General features: G+C 44.6%; 1 long non-coding RNA gene across 1 annotated transcript; it reads left to right on the top strand.

Annotated features, from left to right (window-relative positions):
- Positions 1-10,781: 10,781 nt before the first annotated feature.
- Positions 10,782-19,907, top strand: LOC132516162 (uncharacterized). The gene is made up of 2 exons (XR_009539274.1): positions 10,782-10,911; positions 19,772-19,907. It is a non-coding gene; the product is annotated as an uncharacterized LOC132516162 (long non-coding RNA).
- Positions 19,908-21,563: the final 1,656 nt, after the last annotated feature.

The raw sequence follows: 21,563 nt of genomic DNA, 5'->3' as shown, positions 1-21,563 counted from the left end.
CTGGGTCAGTGTATACCAGTCAGGGTATCCATGGCCCATCAATTTATTTATATTTAGAGGAGGGCTTACCTGCAAGGATGTAGATGTAGAAGAATTGCAAGGGAGAGTATAGCAGCTTAGTGGCTGCTGAACTTTTCCCACAGGAGACGGAGAGTCCTGGAGAGTGGACCAACTTAGGAGAAGCAGCGAGGGACACGGCCAGCTCCAGTGCCCTTGCAAGGAGGGAATCATTCCCTCTCTCCTTCCGGTCTCCTTCTGAAACTCCCAGCTGGCCAAGAACCCACTGATGCCGTCCGCACAGATCGATCTCCTGGGCACAGAACAAACGGGGAAAGCTGGAGTATGGGTCTAAAAGGGAAAACAAAAGATATTCTGCGCAGATGGGAAGGAGGTGCAGGTGTTTACTGGAAAGCAGAGCTGGAAAGGACATCCCGTCGAGGGAAAGGATGTGCAGTCACATTGTCCGGAAGGCTTGGAATACTTTGGTATATCAAAGGCATTGGGAATGAGAGATGGAGTGGTAGGAAATAAGATTAGAGAGAGAGGAAAGGACTGGGTCATGGGGAGATAAAGCAGGGGACTCTATTCTGCAGCACTGAAGAACCATGAAGGCATTTAAGCAAGGAAGTGACTAGCATGTATAAGTTTAACATATTATTATTAATATTATATAAACACTTAAGGTGCCTGATATAAGATAGATGCTTTGCAAATGGTGGCTAACTACAGCGGCCATTCCCCAGTGAGAAAGCAGACTCTAAGAAATTAAGGAGGGTGGGGCCATATTGCAAGAGCCTGGTCTTGCCAGAGTTCAGCTGCAGTTCACTCTTGATTTCTGTCCTGTAGGATGAAGCCAGCGTGATTGGCTGCATGAAAGTGAGCTCTGTCACTCTGCCCCGTACGCAGGGTTTCCCCCCCCATCAGATAAGCCCTGTGTAATCTAAATCCATTTTGATCTCAACAGAGATCTATGTATACATGCACACACTTAGAGCCATGGGCTGCAGATCTGCTTGTGATTTGAGCCATGTTATCAATGCTTGTGAGGGTAAACTTGGGAGATCAAAGCTATCCAGGTCGGAAAGGCTAATATTGAAATTTCAGACTTGCAGGCACAGCTCTGAAATTCCATGGCTCAGAATCAAGTTCCCATACAAAATCAAGTCAAACATTTGCTTGACAGAGTTGTAGGGCTCTGGAGTGTGGGTGGGGTTTGCATTTAGGAGAAATTGGGGGCCCGCCCGGAATGGAATTCTGTGAAATTCTGGCTGAGGGTAGTCTTTCGGTTAAAAGCTCTGTGTGACCCTAGTTGGAGTAAATATATTTTCGTGGCCCAGCTTTAATATCACAGAAATGTTTACAGTCTTTGGAAATAATACATTCTGCTGCTCTCAAGAGGTAAGACCTGGAGATACCACCATTTACCTTGCAAGGTAATATGAAAACTAGAGATAATGGACATAACTTTCTGAAACATAATAGGCTCTTAACACAAGGAGCTGTTTATATAATTGGCCCTGCTCTTACCGTTCCAGCCCCTTCACCACCGCAAACACGCCGACAAATACACTACTTTGCAGATACCAAACCATCTTTGTCTGCTAACCCCATTCACTTCAGTAAACCTTTGGAGAGTGCCTTTCACATGCTAGGTAGAATGTAAGGCTTATTTTGAGTGCAAAGGTGAAAAAGATGGCACCTGAAGGAGATCAGTCTGGTCTTGGGTGGCAGATACACTCAACTACTAGTTATAATACAACGCAGATGACTTAGAAGTGGGATATACCCAAGTCTGTGAATTCACAGGTAACAGAAAGAGTCATTCATCCTAGTAGCAATGGATTAGCTTTTGTGGATGAACTGGACCTCCAACCCTTTCCCTAATGTAGTATAATAAATAGCACTGGATCTCAGAAACACAGTTTCAAATCCGGTTCTGCCACTTTTTGAGCTGCGTTATCTGGAGCATATAGCTTAACCTCACTGAATCTCAATTTCCTTGTCTGCAGAATGGGGATAATTATAGGATCTACCTCATGGAAGTGTTGGAAGAAGTAATGAGATATCCACGTAAGGCACTTAGCACTGTTCCTTGTAAAGCTAACACAGAGTAGATTATTAAGCTACCATCATTTCAAAAAGGAATTAATTTAACCTTTCATCTTGAAAATGTAACATCCCTTCTTATTGTGCTGACATACAATCAACTTAATTATATCTTACATCCATGTAATTCTTTTAACAATTTTATAGTAAGTTGAAACATACACAGTTGCCAATATTCGACCAATTTTGACCTATAAAATGGCAACTTCATAATAGCTTTTGTTTTTTTGGTCTTTTTCTTTGTTTTTTGTTTTGCGATACACGGGCCTCTCACTGTTGTGGCCTCTCCCGTCGCGGAGCACAGTCTCCGGACGCGCAGGTCCAGCGGCCATGGCTCACGGGGCCAGCCGCTCGCGGCACGTGGGATCTTCCCGGACCGGGGCACGAACCCGTGTCCCCCGCATCAGCAGGCGGACTCTCAACAACTGCACCACCAGGGAAGCCCCATAACAGCTTTTGAAAGCACCTTCTCCTGCAATGTCTCATTTGATCTCTACAAGAATTTCGTGAGTGTGTTGGCACCTGTGGGATGTCCTCCCACGGTCCTTTTCTAAAAGCTTCTCCTCCCCCAGTTCACACGGACGCTGAGACACCATCATGTTCAATGGCCGCTGCCGTTTGCCAAGGCTAAGCATATGGCCTAGTTGGACCGAACAGTTTCTTCTCTGAGATTTTTTTTTTCTTGTCTGAGAAGAGTCCTAGAGACTTTTGCTAGCCTTTCTCCAGTAACTGAAATTGTTCAGTATTAAACTCTGGAATAGTTGGTGGCTCTGTTTTCTACCATTCATTTAACTAATTAGCATACCTTGAACACCTTCTATGCTCCAGGCACTGTGTTGGGGGCAAGGGATTAACAAATGGATAAGATCCTTTCCCTCAATTAACTTTATTGTACTTGAAGAGACTGAAACTAAGTGAGAAAACAAATCAATTATGGCAAAGTGTGGTCAGTGCTGTGCTGGGAGTATGCGGAAAGAGCTAGGCTACATCGACAGAGGAGGCTGCAACCAATACACTGATAGCTGCAGAGAAAACATTGAGGAAAGAGTAGTGGGATTTCAGTCCTTGGTTCCAGCAGCCTCTGAGGCCATGGTCTCTTGCTCTCCTCCCAGCACCTTAGTTATTCAGCTTTCCTTGGATCTCATGTTCTAGTTGAATTCAGTTCAGCTTCTATCATGTGCGATCAGAAGGACCCATTGTAAAATATAGCAATCTAGATGGGAGCATTTATTCTTCTTCCTGTAAAAATGAAACAGGTAAGGGTATGTTTGGAAAAGTGGGTCTGAAACCTAAGCCACGCAAATCCTTTTTGGATATGTAACTTAAGTACAAATCATAAATAACCAATGTAATCTGGGACATTGCATGAGATTAAAGAAACAATTCATCAACTTTAGTTGGGTCATTGCTCTCATCACCATCTTTGACAGCTTTCTCACGTTCAACATTATGAAAAGATTGATAGGATCAGAGTATCTGGAAGTTGAAAAGAACTTTAAGGATCATGAAATCAGAACTCATTTTACAGATGTGGAGATGGAGGCCCAGGGCAGATACATGACATGTTCAAAGTCCCATAGCTTGAAGGCAGCCGGGTTAGAGTTGAACACAGGACTCCTGACTCTCAGTCCATGTTCAGGCTACCATTGACTCATTCATTCACTCATTCAAGAAACATTTTGAGTGTCTATTATATGTCAGGCCCTGTTCTAGGTGCTGGGGTCCCAGTGGTTTCTGCCCTATAGTTTCATTCTAATTGGGGGAAGACAGACAATAAACAAATAAATAGAAAACCTCACGGTACATGTTAGGAAGAACCTAAAACACGATAATATGAGAAAGTATGTGTGTATAGGGGGAGGAGTCATGTTATTCTAAATCGAATGGTCGGAGAAGTCTTCTCTGAAGATGTGCTCTTTAAATCAGGATCTGAATGGCTGGAGGAATCGGCCATGTGAAGCTCTGAGGGAAGAGTATTCCAAAGAGAGGCGACAGTTGGTTCAAAAGCCCTGAAATTCGAATGAATTTACTTATTCAAAGAACACAAAGAGGAATAATGTGGCTAAAGCACAGTGAGAAAAGGGGGATTAGGCGTTGATATGGACTGAAATTGGAGAGGTCAGCAGGGGCTAGACTGTGGCTTTGGGGGCCAAAGTAAAGCGCTGGGTTCTTATCCTAAGTGTAACAGGAAGCTATTTGGACAGGTTTAAAGAAAGAAGCAAAATGATTTAATTTCGAAGGTCAACAACTGCCGAGTAAACCTGAAAAAGAATCAGTAGAAAACCTTAGAGGGCAGAGGCCATGGACGGCTGCTCAGTTGCTACACAGCTGGTTATCTGGTCCCCTTATTAGGCTGTGGAACGGCCTAACAAGTAAAAATCACCATGATAGCAAACCACAGACAGGTAGCCAGAAACGGCCAAGAGGTTCATCCCAGCATTAAAAGTTACTAGGTCAAACCCCACCTGGGGATGGACATTCCATCCCTTGGACCAGGAGGGGCATTCCAGGCAGAGGGAAAGCATGTGGTCCAAAAGCTCAGAGATGGGAGCCACCCAGTGAGCTGGGGAGAGAAAGCAGGGGCCCTCAGACAGCATTTCATTTTGTAGGGGAGAAGTAGGTGTAAGGAAATATCACCATGTGAACAAGCGAGGAGGAAAAACAGACTGATTCATCCATTCATTCATTCATTCATTTATTCAAACAAATCCTTACTGAGCCCAGTCTTCATGTAAAACTGTTCTAGGTACAAAGACATAACAATGAACAGAAAACAAAGATCCTGCCTGCAAGGAGCTCACATTCTAGTAGGAAAAGACTGACAGTAAATGAGAAATGTAACCATATGTCAGGAGCAGGTAAGTGCTGTGGAGAAAAATAAAACAGTGTGTGTGTGTTGTCTGGGCATTTTGTTCTCTGCCCAGAGGGGCCTGGCTTACAGAGAAAGCAGGATAGAAACGCAGTCCTTGCTCTGCTCGTCTAGCTCTGCCCAGCGGCTGGCTGCTTCCACCCCGAGGAAGCCTTCTTGCTCTTTCTTGGCACAAATCACTGGGGTTGAATGTACAAGGGCAGGGGAGGGGAGGATGAAGTCGGAGAGGTAACAGGGCCAGGTCGTGTAGAGCCCTATAAGCCATGTCAGAATCTTGGGTTTTACTCTGAGTGTGATGTGTTTGCTAGAACAATGGAAAGGAAGACACAGGGAGAGGTGCCCCATGTTTGCTCCCAAACAACCCTACTTCATTCACCTGTCCCTGCCCCTGCCCTGCTTTGGCTAATACGTCCTCTGCAGGTAGATAAAGAAATCAGAAATTTTCTCTCTCTAAAGAGACATCTACCAAACATCCAACTCTCTTTTAGTCCCTTTACAGAAACCCCTCCAGAAATTTTTGAGTTTGATGGGGAGAGGGGTAAACCTACTATATCCTTCAAACCTAATAGCATCCAATTTAACCCCCTCTATCCCCAAGGTGGTCTTCTTGGTGGGAGGGCTCCAGGATGAAAGAGGAGATGCCAAGGAACTTGGTCTTGGATCTGTCCCTGTCTGTCTGTGTCCCCTTGGGTAAGTCAGTTCCCCTCTCTGTGGGTGAGAGGAGAGTCGTAGCCGTATGGGCGCTCAGACTTCACTCTCTCTAAACTTATTTCCTACTCTAGTATTCCTTGAAGGCCCATCATTCCTTTCCTTTTCAAAGGGCCGCCACCTTCAGGCTTTGAAATGTGTACCCTGCTGAAAACAAGGAGTAGGAGGTTCAGGGCGGAGAGGAGAGGCAAGGCTGGGCGAGTGAAGGGCGAGGCTGGCTGGTCCCACACCATGGAGGCTGGGCAGCTGGAGCATGCGGTCCCTCTCGGTGACTTGGGGCAAGTACTAGCTCTCTGTGCAGAGGGGGCTCTGACAGGCTAACGCAATCCAGATGTGCACCAGAGCGAGCAGAGCCTATTACAGAGTGTTGTGAAACGGCCCAGGGGAGGTAAATAAGCAAAAACAGGCCAGTTGCCTAGCAGCATGTACAACCAAACAAGCCCCAGCTCAGTTGGCATTGGCAGAGGCGGGACTGCTCTCTGCAGTGGGGAAGAAAGAACAGGGAGGGTTTGAGCCTGATGGGGGCCTGCTCCCCAGCGGCCCTGCCCCACTCCCAACAGGCAGCTCCTGCTCTCAGGGGGGCCTTCGCACCCAGCCAGCCCCACAGGGCTGGGGAACTGCGATGAGGGAGGGACTGGGCCCACTGCTAAGAGCTGTGCTCTGGTGTGTCCACCAGGCCAGGGAAGATGGGGAACCACAGCCACAAAGATCTATTAAAGCTGTGCTGTGAGGGCTTCCCTGGTGGCGCAGTGGTTGAGAGTCCGCCTGCCGATGCAGGGGACACGGGTTCGTGCCCCGGTCCGGGAAGATCCCACATGCCGCGGAGCGGCTGGGCCCGTGAGCCATGGCCGCCGAACCTGAGCGTCCGGAGCCTGTGCTCCGCAACGGGAGAGGCCACAACAGTGAGAGGCCCGCGTACAAAAAAAAAAAGCTGCGCTGTGTGCCCACCTGTGCTTTACACGCCACATATTTCTTGAGTATCTGCTTTGTCCCAGGCACCACGACTGACCCCAGGGATGGACAAAAATGAACAAAGAGACACCCTGCTCTCCACCTATGGGAGGAGACATTGAATGAGGAATCACATAATCAAATGCACGATTATAAATCGTGATAAGGACTATGAAGGAAGAGAAGCACGAGACCATGAAAGAGGGGGTTGGATTTAAACAGAGCATTCAGGGAAGGCCTCTTAGGAGGACAAATTGAGACTTAAAGGATAAGTAGGTGTTAACCAGGTGAAAAGAGGGGAAAGGGAATCCCAGGAGGCTGGAACAGCAGGTGAGAGATTCCTGAGGCAGGAGAGAGCCTCTGCTTAGGAGGCAATGATAGAAGGGAGAGTGGGCCGGCAGAGGAGTCTGGAAAGGGGTGGTGAGTGGAGAGGTAGGCAAGGGCCAGATCACAAAGGCCCTTACGTGATAAGGATGGGTGTTTAATTCTAAGTGCGGTGAGAAACACTTGGCATTTATTTGTTGATAACCTTGGGGAGAAGCTCTAATGATCAGATTTATGTTTTTAAAAGATTATTCCTGGGTACCACATGGCAATTCTGAAAGGGAACAAGAGAGGGGATGAGAAGGCCCGTTAGGAGGCTCCTGCAATAATCCCAGCAAAAATGTCAACGGCTTGGATTGAGGGCAGGAGAGCGGGAGATGAAGCAGCAGAGAAATTCAAGGTCTGTTTTCCATTGACTCCAATATTACAAGTCAGGTATTATTACCTCACTTATAAAGGTTGTGTAATTTGCCCAGGTCACACACAACTCCCTTGGAGGGGCAGTTCATAAAGGACAGATGTGGACTTGGAACCCAGATCTTCCGGACTCTTAAGCTCTTAATCCGTTCATAACCCTGCACCACCAAGACTGGTTTTCGCCAATGACCTGCTAAGGATGCAGAGCTGAAGATGGTTGGCTCTGGGCAAGTGAGAGGGGGAGAGTCACAGTGGCAAGGGAGGGTATGTGTGCATGATGTCTGTATGTGTGTGTGTGAGTGAGAGAGAGAGAGAAAAGTGGGGGAGGGGGAGGATGGCGAGGCTGATAAGGAGGAGAAAGAGGAGAGGGCAGCAGGCAGAAGTGCTTGCACAGCTTCCCAGCGCGTTTCCTGCCTCTGTGTGGCAGCTTTGCAAGGCCTCTCTGGCTACTGTCAATTAGCTTTTTCCAGGCCAGTGTTTGCTTATCCCCAGTAATGATGGAGACACACACCCCTTCCTTACAGGATGGTGGAGGCAGCTTCCGCAGCTCAGCAACAAGCTGGTGTGGGAGTCAGGAGTTGGTGGTTACTTCATGGGTCCAGGCTTGGATCCCAGCTCTGCCTATGACCTTGGGCTAATTTCTGAACATTTTTCCATTTTCAGTTTGCTAATCTGCAGGATGGAAATAGTAATACCTGCGTTGTAAGGTTGGTATATTTAAGGAGATATTGATGCTTAACTTAGTGCCTACCACAGAGGTAGCACTCAATAAAAAGTGTCCATTTTTATCATGGTAGCTGAAGACCCTTGTCAGAATTAAACGAGGTCTGTACTCCACATCTACAGTGGACATCTCCCACTGCCATGTTCTGCTGTTCAGAAGAGCACTGGCCTCGGAGTTGGGAGACCTGAGCTCTCCTGCTGGCTCTGCTGCTGAATTGCTGTGTGACTTTGTGTGAGAGCCTCTCCTCTCTGAGCTTCAGGTGCTCTCACCTATAAAATAAGGGGGTTGTACAGGTAGGATTCTAAGCCAGGGCCTAGAAAAAAGACCGTGCTATTTACTTGGGGCTGTTCTGGTGATGAAATGGAGGAGCAAGACCCAGAAGATAACCTCAACATAAATGCTTTGATTAAATGTGGATTTTTTTTTCCCCTGAATGCTCTTTAACATCCCCAAAGAGTCTGCAGTTTGGGTAAATCTGTCCTACACAATAGGGTTGCCTATAGCCCCCTATATGGGTCCTCTGGTCTCTTGTTCTATTTCTTCCACTCAGAGACAGTTCATCAACCACAAGATTGTAGGATATCTGTCCAGCTTTCAAAATTCCTTTGAGCTTTCACAGTGTTGGAGAAAGAAAAAAAAAAGCAAAAGTGGAGTGCTAGAGTGAACGCCATGGTGCTGGGTTGGAGTTGGAGACATCAGCATAAACGCTCATTTAATTTAATGAATATACACATGGAAAGAGATGCATGTACATGTAGGTTAGTAGACATACATATTTTCCTAGCTCTGTCTACTAAAAGGGCCCAGAAGCAATGATACTCCAAGAGCAACAAGCTCAACTTAAATGACCAGGGCTTGGTTTCTAAATACCATTCTTCAATAAAACAAATCAGGATTCCTTGGAGAAACACAAGATGAGCCTAGAGTATCATCTACTAGCAAAAAAAAAAAAAAATGTGTTCAAAACTAATCCAAAAAAGGATGGGGAATGTCAAAAGGACCCATGAACCAACCTGAAAAGAGCTCCCAGTGGCCAAGGCTAGAACAATTTGAAGAACAAAATAAAAATTGTATTAAATCGTACCCAAAGAATAAACTGTATTGTATTGAACACAAATAATAAAATAAATACCCATGAATCCATATTGATATAGATAAATGATTAATTGAATAAATAAGTTGGGGGAAAAGGATCAATCTTCTTTACAGACCATTTCCCATAATGAGTGTAAAAGAAATGAGGGAAATAGAAAATCACCATGAGAACAGCACAGTAATAATTGCCTCAGGTAAGATCCACTGAGGAAGGCTAAAATGAATGGATGAAACCTTAAGGAGAAACAAGATATTTTGCACAGCCTCAAACTATTTTCCCCTAAATATGTATTCATACTGTGGCGATTTTAACATATGTCCTAAATTCCTTGATACTCCTCTCTCCAGAGGTGGAACTTAATTCCCTGCCCTTGAGTGTGGGTTAGACTTAGTGACTCACTCAATTCTAGTGACTAGAGTATAGGAGGAAAAAAAGAGCAGCTTTGCAGTAGAGAAACCTGGCAGACACCACCTTATATAAGTGTTCTAGGTTAGCATTACCAGGGATAAGTCATGTTGATATGGGGTACCCACTGACAGGACATGATGAGGTGGCAAATCATTTATGTGTATTCTTCCTTCAGATCCATAACCTTAGTCTAATCCTGAGAGAAACACCAAACAAACTGAAAATCATTCCGTAAAATCTTATCTTTCTTGATCAGTATCAAGATCAAGGTTATGAAAGACAGAGAAACTGTCACAGGTTGGAGGAGACTAAGGAGCCTGGAATGGTAGATTGGATCCTGGAACAGAAATAAGGACATAGGAGGAAAAACTAGAGAAATCTGAATCACATCTATAGTCTAGTTAATACTAATGGACCAGTGTTAATTTCTTAGGGTTGACAAACGTACCTTGGTTATGTAAGATGTAACATCAGGGGAAGCTGGGTGAAGGGTACATGGGAATCTGTACCATCTTTGTAACTTTTCTGTAAATCTAAAATTGTTCCAAAAAGTAAAAACAAAAACACAAAACCGTTTAGAGTGTAAACTCTTCTAGGGGAAAGGTCATAATGTATATTTTTCTTTATCTTCTCAGAGTTCCTAGTAGCGTCAAATATTCTCAAGGAATTCTTGTAGAAAAGACTCTTTGGGAGGACAGAGTGTGTCCTAATCATAGCTGTATCCTCAGCATTAACTAGTGCTGGCATGTGTGAGATGAACGTGGCTCTGGGAGCCTGGAGAATGGGGTGCCAATTCAGGCTTCACAGTAAATGACTCTGTACACCTTAGCCAGCTCACTTCATCTGAGTCATATTTCTTTGCCTAGGAAATGGGGATAAAAGTACTACTTGCCTTATAGGGTTATGAGGATTAAATGAGACAATGTATTGCGGGGAAAAGCTTTATAAATTGCAAAGCCCTGTGTAAATATTCATTGTTATATCGACACACAGATGCTGATCAATCAGAAGTTCCACCTGAAAGGATCGGTGTTTCCCTGGCTCTCCTCCTATGACACACCTATGCACAGAGTCAGGGCTGCAGCCTTCCCTTCCAGTGCTCACCTAATCCAGCTACCTGTCCATACACATCCTGGATAAGTTAAGCACGTGAAAAGGTTCAGCCCTCTTTTCCTAACATGGAAACTACCATCTTCATTCTCTGCTCGCTTCTGTTCATGTGCTGGCAAAGAGAAATGAGGAAATCCTGGTTGTTCCACAGCATCTAAGGCTTCGTAAAACTATAAAACTCTACAAAGTTATAATATGGTGAGTAATAAAAATAATAATGTCTACCATTTATGCTGGGGTTCTAAGGGTTATAATGTGAACTAGTTTAATATTTCCAAGATTTTAGCCATTTTTCCTCCGTCTTACTTATTTCTGCCAGATATCATTATCATCTCCAATCTGCTTTAACATGATTCAGTGTATATTCAGTGAGCGCTGTAAGTCTATGTTAGTTTATTTTATTCTATACCCTGGGATGTCTTGTTGCCCTAAGGAGGAAGACACACTCTGGGGGTATTTAGTCAGCATTTAGTCAGAGGTGTTTAATTAAGAGGTCACACTTCAGAGACAACATTTCAGTTATACTTCACTCCATTTAACGCCAAAAGTTTTGTTAATTAACATAACGGATGTTAGAAATAGGTTTTTATTGATAAAATTAATGATTTTAAAGATATGCAGTTGGCTAGAATATTATGGAAGCAGTGATCACTTTTGTATGAATAGTACACAGGAATCTAGTGGGCTCTTTACTTTTCACTCTTTGCAAGTGTGGATGAGGCTTGATTCTAAAACACTTTGAGTACAGCTACTGATGTAGAGCATTCTGATTGTCTGTCACTATGGCGGCCATGAAAATGGGCTTCTCAGATCACTGACTGCATGAAGCCTAAGAGCCCTCACCTCTGGGCTCTGCAATCCATCACTGCATTAACACCTGAGCCGTGCTCCCACCTGCTGCTCCCCGCCCATGACGGCGCACACCAAGAATACTAAGATAGGCTGGTTGTGAGGAGATGATAGATGAGTACCATTGGCTCAGGACTCCCAACAACTTTGCCAAACTTCCCTTGGGACTGCCCTATCATCTAAGACACTTCCACCCAACTTTCCTTCCTTCATTTTCCCTCCTTCATTTAGGGTCAGACCAGCATCAGTGTCTAACACTTTCCTCCCAGGATCCCCCAGCTCCTTCCCTAGGAGCTTTTCTCTCACACATTTAAATTTACCTAATAAATCATCACACATTTAAAACTGAACAGCTACATGTAAAAGAATGAAATTAGAACACTCCCTAACACCATGCACAAAAATAAACTCAAAATGGATTAAAGACCTAAATGTAAGGCCAGACACTATAAAACTCTTAGAGGAAAACATAGGCAGAACACTCTATGACATAAATCACAGCAAGATCCTTTTTGACCCACCTCCCAGAGAAATGGAAATAAAAACAAAAATAAAAAAATGGGACCTAATGAAACTTAAAAGCTTTTGCACAGCAAAGGAAAACATAAACAAGACGAAAAGATAACCCACAGAATGAGAGAAAATATTTGCAAACAAAGCAAAGGACAAAGGATTAATTTCCAAAATATACAAGCAGCTCATGCAGCTCAATATCAAAAAAACAAACAACCCAATCCAAAAATGGGCAGAAGACCTAAATAGACATTTCTCTAAAGAAGATATACAGATTGCCAACAAACACATGAAACGATGCTCAACATCACTAATCATTAGAGAAATGCAAATCAAAACTACAATGAGGTGTCACATCACACCAGTCAGAATGGCCATCATCAAAAAATCTACAAACAATAAATGCTGGAGAGGGTGTAGAGAAAAGGGAACCCTTTGCATTGTTGGTGGGTATGTAAATTGATACAGCCACTATGGAGAACAGTATGGAGGTGCCTTAAAAATCTAAAAATAGAACTACTATATGATCCAGCAATCCCACTCCTTGGTATATATCCAGAAAAGGTGAAAACTCTAATTCTGATGAAACTAAGGGCACGACAGGAATAAAGACGTAGATGTAGATAATGGACTTGAGGACATGGGGAGAGGGAAGGGTAAGCTGGGATGAAGTGAGAGAGTAGCATTAACATATATACACTACCAAATGTAAAATAGATAGCTAGTGGGAAGCAGCCACATAGCACAGGGAGATCAGCTCGGTGCTTTGTGACCACCTAGAGGGGTGGGATAGGGATGGTGGGAGGGAGACGCAAGAGGGAGGAGATATGGGGATACAGTTATATGTATAGCTGGTTCACTTTGTTATACAGCAGAAACTAACACATTGTAAAGCAATTATACTCCAATAAAGATGTTAAATAGATAAATAAATAAATCCACTTTGTGTCCCCTTCTCAGAGGACCCAGAACAGCATAAGTGGCACTGAGAGTGCTCTGAAGAAACAGACAGTAAAGTTGGGAGTTGAGATGGGCTCATCCCCAACATGGCAGGAGAAGGGAACAGAGGCATGGTTGCTAGGTGAGGCACAGATGGTCCCTGGAATCAAGTGGTGGTCTCACTAAAAAGATTTCATCAGTGGTGACCCAAAAAAATGTCCTGGTGGAGGGGAATGCTGTGGCAGGTTCAATGACGTAAACATTTGAAAAACAAGGGAGCACAAGTCCTAAAAGACTAGGGAGTTGGCTGGTTACTCCTAAGTTGCATTAACACCCAAAAGAAGGATAATGAGAGAGTGGGAGTATTTAACAAGCAATTAGTGCCCAAGTATGAGAGTCATCAGGCCTCTACGGCAGCCTGCACAGAGGCCCTCATCACCTGTGACTGAAGGGCAACTCCAATCAAAGGGCATGCTGAAGCCTTAACTGTGAGAACTGAAGAGCTCCAGAGATGTTTGAATGCTTAGTCAAGGAAGATCTGTTACTTGAAGGACAGAGTCCTGGTGTGAAAACCTGGGACCCTGAAATACAGGACAGGGACATCTGGATGGGTCCCCCTGAAGATGTTGACTCTGCTGACTTCCAAGCCAATATCTAGGGTTAAATCTCCACATAACTCAGCTGGAGGTATGCTGGGCCTAGTAAGAGAGGAAAGAGACCACACACTTAAAAAGTTGCAACAGGAGCCAAGGGACTACCCCTGAGATTGGATTTTGAGGATGCTTGATCAAGGAAGCCAGAAAGCAAGACTGGATAAGCAAGAATTCATTGACTTGGGGGCACATTCTGGGGACATGGGACTTAATGTTCCAGGAAGGACACAAGGATAAGGCAAACTCACCCTAGGAATGAATGGCTGTTGAGAAGCCTGGAAAAATGATGGTCAACTCTCAGGGAAGTGGAACTGCCAGAAGCGTCCTGGCAAATGGTAGAGGAAGGCTGAGAGATGAGGCACGCTGGGATTACCACAATATATAAGGCCAGAAGCTCCACCTGAAGACACGCTATTCCCCAAGGCCAGCAGGAGTGCACTGGTGAGAGGAGCACAGCATTGCTAAGTTCAGAGGTGGCCTCCTCTGCAGGCCAGGGATAGTTGCCGAGAGGCTATCACAGAGGTGGACTCTGTGATAGCCCCAGGGGATGATGTCCCATCCACCCAAATAATGGAGGTCCGGTGGTGGTCCTTAACTACCAGAAGCCAGGACACCACAATTACTGCAATGACTAACAGGGTCAGAGAGGTAACCAAGGGAGATGGACCCACAGGGAGCTGAGGAGATGGTTAATAGCACATGATGTCCGAAGGGGAAAATAGATGAACAGTCAGCAAGGGTGATGCTTAATATCTATTACCAAGAAAAACAAGCATGGAGGGGCAGGAGGTTGAGGGCTGTCACCCTCATAAAAAGCCATGAGCCTTGTTCAGTTCCATACCTGAGCCAATTTTCAGATCCGGAACTCATTGGTGCAGAAGTGGCTGGGTCCCTCGGAGGAAACACCCTGTAGCACCATGACAAGCACATACTGTGATGCTCTCCCCGGTCCCTTCCTAAATGGACCTATGACCATTTACCTGGGTGACTATTCTGGGGAAAGGGAATATCAGGATTGGGGGGATTATCGGTTACAGGGTCTGAGTTAATATCAATATCCAGAGGTCTAAAGTGTCATCACAGTCCCCCTGTTAGAGTGGGGGCCTGTGGGTGGGGCCAGATTCTTGCACTGGCCATGTGACCAGTGTAGCCATATAAAGTCATACTCAGAAGGGCCTGCACACAGGGTTAATGCTCTACGATTGCTGCCTTGAAACTCTTAATAATTTAACTTTGAATTTGTTTCATTAAGTGAAGGCCAATGGGACTGTGGACCCCAGCACGACCCCCACTCACCACTGCCTCCTCAGGACAAGTCCTCTGCCACCTGCTTCCCTGCTTGCTTGCCCTCCGGGGCCCACCCAGCCTTCCCCTCCATGTCCTGCAATCACTGCTGTCCTCCAACCTGAGAAAGAACTGAGCGTGGGCAGAGGAAAGGTCAGCTCTCAGCATCACATAGCATCTCAGGGCAGGGCATGGAAGCAGCTGTCGCTGTCTTGGGCTGGACGTACCATAGTATACCTGGTGGGTGACAAGCCAGAGGTGTGTCTTGACAGAGCCAGGCCTCTTGCTCACCCCTGATCTTGGTACCAGCCGTGTCCTGGGGCAAAGGTTTAAAGATCCTTGGGGGTTGCTTCTCTGCCATGAGCTGGGGTGGCAGGCCTTGAGAAGTTAAGACACCAATTCAACCTCCTCACACCCTGCCCCTTATCAGGACGTGGTGCGTCAATCCATGGCTGGCAAGAGGGAGAACCCTGCGCCATCAGGCTAGAGTGAGGCAGTGTGCGTCCTGCTTTCAAGAACGGCTTGCACTCAGCTGCAAGGATCTCCATACCCGCAAAACCTGTATCGTCTGGCTCCATGTCTGGGGGGGATCCTTTTTCTCTACTTCTAACCTTCCAACCTTCCTGAGTCTGGCTTATATTTGCCTCTTGTGGCCATCTTGAAGCACCCTTAGGGATAAGCTATGAAATACAAATGAGTAATTTTGGTGATTCCCTGATATTTGCATTGAAAGCTGGCATGATGAATGGTAAAATTAATGCTAATCATTTCAAATTTTTATTTACTTACATTAAATAGCAAAGAAAAACACCAGGACAAATTGAGAGACAACACACAGAAGAAAGGAAAACCTTTATATGTACCACGAATGGCACTTTTTTTTCTGATCTTTGAACAGGGGGCCCTGCATTTTCATCTTCACTGGGTCTGCACATTGTGTAGCCAGCCCTGCCTACAGGAGACAGGTGATAAATGAAATTCTGTCTAACGTCTGGCTCATAGTAAGCTCACAAGGAAGTTTTGGCAATTGGAGTAATCCCACATTAGCTCCTTGGATTTTGAGGTAAGGGCTATCATGGCGGGAAGAAGAAGAGAATGACTCTGGAACTGTTCCTCACCTCAGCCAAGATAGAAAATCAAAAGCAATCACGTCCTGGGGAAGCGGAGGATTAGACTCCCCATTAAACATTTAAAAACTGTAGAAGTGGGGCTTCCCTGGTGGCGCAGTGGTTGAGAGTCCGCCTGCCGATGCCCCGGTCCGGGAAGATCCCACATGCCGCGGAGCGGCTGGGCCCGTGAGCCATGGCCGCTGAGCCTGCGCGTCCGGAGCCTGTGCTGCGCAACGGGAGAGGCCACAACAGTGAGAGGCCCGCGGACCGCAAAAAAAAAAAAAAAAAAAAAAATTGTAGAAGTGGTGGTCCCGTATAACTCATCAGTGTAGACCCTGCAGAGAGCTGGTAGATCCTGGAGACTGAATGCTACTGTAGACTTCATGAGTAGCAGCCCTGAGTGCAGCAGCTGTGCGAGATGTGACATCCCTCCTAGAACTGACTAATAAGACCTCAGGAATATGGTGTGCCACCATCAGTTTGGTGAATGCAAGCTTTTTCATTTCAACTTAAAAAGAGAATCAGAAACAATTTGACTTCGCATGGGACAGACAATAATATTCATTTTCTCAGGACTACGTTAATTCTCCTGGCCTCTGTCCTAATATAACCTGAGAGACAGGACACTGGTCCATTACATCAATCTTATCATGTTGGTTGGATACGATGTACAAGCAGTGGCTGGTGGGCTGGAGACCTTTAAGACATGTGTGCTCCAGAGAGAGGAGGAGATCAATCCTACAAAGATTCAGGGATCTGTCATTTCAGTGAAGTTTTTAGATATCTAGTGGTCCAGGGCATGTTTGGCATAGTCCCTCCAAAGTATAAGACAAATTGCTGCATTTTGCATCTACTACTACTACTCAGGAGTGGCAATGATATCTAACTGACCCTGCGCCTAGGCATCTTTCCCTCAAGACCTGAAGTTTAGGGCTGAAGCATCTGACACTGGTGAGTTGCTCATGATCTAGTGTGGAACATTCTCATCAATAAGGTATCTATTTTAGGGACAGCTGGACCTGGGGTCTTTGTTCATAATAAGCAGCATCATCTGGGCCCTGACCTTCATCCTGTTTAACCCAGAATGCTGACATGCATGCACCACAGTGTGGGAAAGATGCTGGGAAACCCTGTTCTAGTTGCCTGGGGTGGAGAAAGTAAAAATCTTTCTTTTTGGAGACAAAGCCATTCTCCTATTCCACTATGAAAAGAATTTTCTGATGTTAGGCAGCCAGAAAATGCCTGCTCAACTAAGACAGTTATTAATTCAATAGCTTTTATTTTTTAAACACCTACTATGTGCTCAATGTTTGGTCTCTCTAAATAAACCAGGCCCCTCTGATTAATATGCACTAGGAATGGTTAAACCATCTCCTGAATAATTTGGACTATTGTGGGCATGATGTTTCTTCTTTCTGTCATTTCTGGTAATTTTCACTTTGTGGCTCCCGGTTTTTTTGTTTGGTTGTTTTTTGTTTGTTTGTTGTTTTTCTTGCTCCCATTTTTTTAAACCAAATTTAGATGGAGAATTTATTTGAATAATTCCCTGTGCAGATATATGACCTTCCTTCAGAATCCCCGGAACCTGCATGTGATTCTCCCACTGGAAAATGCTATAATATTCACAGTGAAGTTTCTCCTACCCTGTTACCTCCAACATCATATCATCTGACAGAACATATAGCCCCAGGGGCAATGCTGATTGAGCCACAGCCCAGATCTCCTGAGAAGCTCTGTCCCATTTAAAACCGACACTCTCACAGCAAGATCCTTCTTGACCCACCTCCTAGAGTAATGGAAATAAAAACAAAAATAAACAAATGAGACCTAATGAAACTTCAAAGCTTTTGCACAGCAAAGAAAACCATAAACAAGACCAAAAGACAACCCTAAGAATGGGAGAAAATATTTGCAAATGAAGCAACTGACAAAGGATTAACCTCCAAAATTTACAAGCAGCTCATGCAGCTCAATATCAAAAAAACAAACAACCCAATCCAAAAATGGGCAGAAGACTGAAATAGACACTTCTCCAAAGAAGATATACAGACTGCCAACAAACACATGAAAGAATGCTCAACATCATTAATCATTAGAGAAATGCAAATCAAAACTACAATGAGATATCATCTCACACCAGTCAGAATGGCCATCATCAAAAAATCTAGAAACAATAAATGCTGGAGAGGGTGTGGAGAAAAGGGAACACTCTTGCACTGCTGGTGAGAATGTGAATTGATACATCTGCTATGGAGAACAGTATGGAGGTTCCTTAAAAAACTACAAATAGAACTACCATATGACCCAGCAATGCCACTACTGGGCATATACCCTGAGAAAACCATAATTCAGAGTCATGTACCACAATGTTCATTGCAGCACTATTTACAATAGCCAGGACAGGAAGCAACCTAAGTATCCATTGACAGATGAATGGATAAAGAAGATGTGGCACATATATACAATGGAATATTACTCAGCCATATAAAGAAACGAAATTGAGTTATTTGTAGTGAGGTGGATGGACCTAGAGTCTGTCATACAGAGTGAAGTAAGTCAGAAAGAGAAAAACAAATACCGTATGCTAACACATATATATGGAATGAAGACATGGTTATGAAGAACGTAGGGGCAGGACAGGAATAAAGATGCAGACGTAGAAAATGGACTTGAGGACACGGGAAGGGAGAAGGGTAAGCTGGGACTAAGTGAGAGAGTGGCATGGACATATATACACTACCAAATGTAAAATAGATAGCTAGCGGGAAGCAGCCGCATAGCACAGGGAGATCAGCTCGGTGCTTTGTGACCGCCTAGAGGGGTGGGATAGGGAGGGTGGGAGGGAGACGCAAGAGGGAGGAGATATGGGGATATATGTATATGTATAGTTGATTCACTTTGTTATAAAGCAGAAACTAACACACCATTGTAAAGCAATTATACTCCAATAAAGATGTAAAAAATATATATATATATATAATAAAATCGACAGCCTTCTGTGTCACCCAGTATACAAGCCAGAGCAGTATTCTTTTGTGTGGATGTGTTGCCTCAAGAGCCCAAGGCAGCCTATCTGGTGCCACACTCTGGACGTCCTTTGGGGAGACAGTGAGTTTCCAGCAGAGGCTGTCAGGATGATAGCCAATGTTCAGTGATGACAGCAGCAGCACCAATATCCTAAATAGATTGTTCTTATACTAGCATTGGGCCCTCCCTTATTTCCAAGTCTCATCCTTTTGCCTCCCATGAATACCATGAGCTAGGCACAAGGTCACCTAGCACATACAGTGCCATTGTATGAATTTCTTTAAGGCATACCTCTCTTAAAAGATCATTAGAAAGAAGCAAACATCCCTCCAAGCTGAACATAGAAACTCTCCCTCATCCAGGTGCCTTCCTTACAGGACACAAGCTCCACAATTCTATTTGGTAGCATTAGCTATGCAAATATCATTCCAATATATTTCTTTTCTACCTAATTTAACATGAATTGGTTTCTCTTTGTGACAGACATTGCTATGTATTCACCAAACCTCACTTCCTTTTCCTCCTGGGCACACAGCCAACTAGACTACATTTCCCAGCATTCCTTGCAGTTCTGTGGTTCCACATGACTGACTTCTGGCCAACAGAGTATGGAAAGTAGTGATGTACTTCCAGGGCTAGCCCATAAAAATCTCTCACATCATCCGCTATTCTCTCTTTTCCCAGCTGTTCCACTGAAGTCACCTAGAAGAGGGCAGAGCCACGAGATGGGAGGAGCCTGGGCTCTGATTCTTAAATGAGTATGAAGAGCAAATTCCCTCCCCTCTCCATATGCAAAGAAATGAACTTGTATAATGTTAAAGTACTGGTAGTTTATGTTTGCCTGTTAAAGAAGTTAATTTACCATGACAAATACACTATTTGCAAACAAGAATCCTGATTACTCTTGGTCTCCCTAGGTCACTAAATTTTAGGTTTTTTAAAAATGAGAACTAGAGTTTGAAATGTATCTTTTACTTATCTAATATATAGTCCAGGATATGCCCGTAGGTAAATTAGAGCCAGAATGTTCTTTAGAAATATGTAGTTCAATTCTCCGTGTTCCAGTTTCCTTTCCACCAGCACACTTTTCACAAAAAAAAAGGAAAACCAAAGTTTGAAGAAAGCGAAATAGTAGGAACTAAATGAATACTCAACAGAATACAATTATGTATAACTGCTGACTCTTAGTCCAGTTTTCCATAGTCACTTATTCAGGAAATAAATTTGGAAAAAAATGTTTCCTTTTGTCCTTCCACAGTTTCTCAATAAAAGGAACTGTTTTAGTCATCTATTGCTATGTAACAAGTTATCCCAAAACTTAGTCACTCAACACAGCACACATTTATTATTGCAATTCTGTGGGACTGGAATCTTTGTGTGGTTTAACTGGGTGCCTCTAGCTAAGGTCTCTCATGAAGTTGTAGTCAAATGGTCAGCTGAGGCTACAGTCTCAGTTGGGGGCTAGACTCGAGAGGAGGGGTATCTTCTTCTAAATCCACTTGTGTTTGCAGGCCTTGGTCTCATATCATGGGGGGGGTCTCTCTACAGAACTGCCTAGCCACATGGCAGCTAGCTTTCCCCAAAGTGAGCAATCCAGGAGAGAGTACCCAAGATGGAAGCCACAGTATTTTTTATAATCTAATCTTAGAAGTGGCATCCAATCAGTTCCATCATGAATAACAGGATGCAGGGGTCAGTGGGGACTATCTTAGAGGCCGTTTACCACAGGAACATTGTAGAATGTTTCAAGGAGACTTTATAAAGGACTACCAGAGTTCCTGAGCTCTTTCTTACTCTCCTATTCCTTCTCCAAACCTAGCCTAATACGTCAGTGAGCAAATTGGTTCAGGATACAGTTGGGGGACAGAAAGCACACCAGCTATCTTAGCAGAGAGAATTTAATGTAAAGAATTGTTTACTAGGCATTCAAGGACTAAAACAGAAAAAAAAAAGAGTAAAGGAGTAACAGATTGCAGGAAGCAGTTACCACTTCCATCACTGGGAAACGAAGGAAGATGTTGGAATTATTAAAATGTAGACACTTGAATGAGGGACCCTGAGGACTGAAACACAAGAGGGGGATGCTCAGCCGGTGCTGAGGTCCCTGAGCTTGGAGGAGGAGCTGTACGGTGCTGCAGCCCAGACCTGGGGGTGCCAGCGGCTCGTGCCGGTGTGCCTGGGAGGATGCAGGGAGGCTGGTTCTCCAAGAATTGGAAAACCACCACCTGGATTCAACTGGAAGGTATTACCGCTGCCAGAGTGAAGAAGCAAGGCTGGGGTGACACTGACAGGAACAGGAAGCAAACAGGAAGGAGCAAGTCCTTTCTTCCTCTGCCAGGCTTACAGTCTTTCTCTAGCACCCCATATTGGCAGAGCCTAAAAGGGAGCTGTTGGTAAAGGAGGCATTCGGTTGACAGAGTCCCAGCCCAGTGTCTCAAAATGGAGAACGGAATTGGGGGGTGGGGGAACGAGGGGT

The sequence above is a fragment of the Lagenorhynchus albirostris genome, chromosome 2 (genome assembly GCF_949774975.1).
Source record: "Lagenorhynchus albirostris chromosome 2, mLagAlb1.1, whole genome shotgun sequence".
NCBI classification, from domain to species: Eukaryota; Metazoa; Chordata; class Mammalia; order Artiodactyla; family Delphinidae; genus Lagenorhynchus; species Lagenorhynchus albirostris.
The sequence above is the reverse complement of the archived record's forward strand: the minus strand, read 5'-3'. Positions and strand labels throughout refer to the sequence as shown.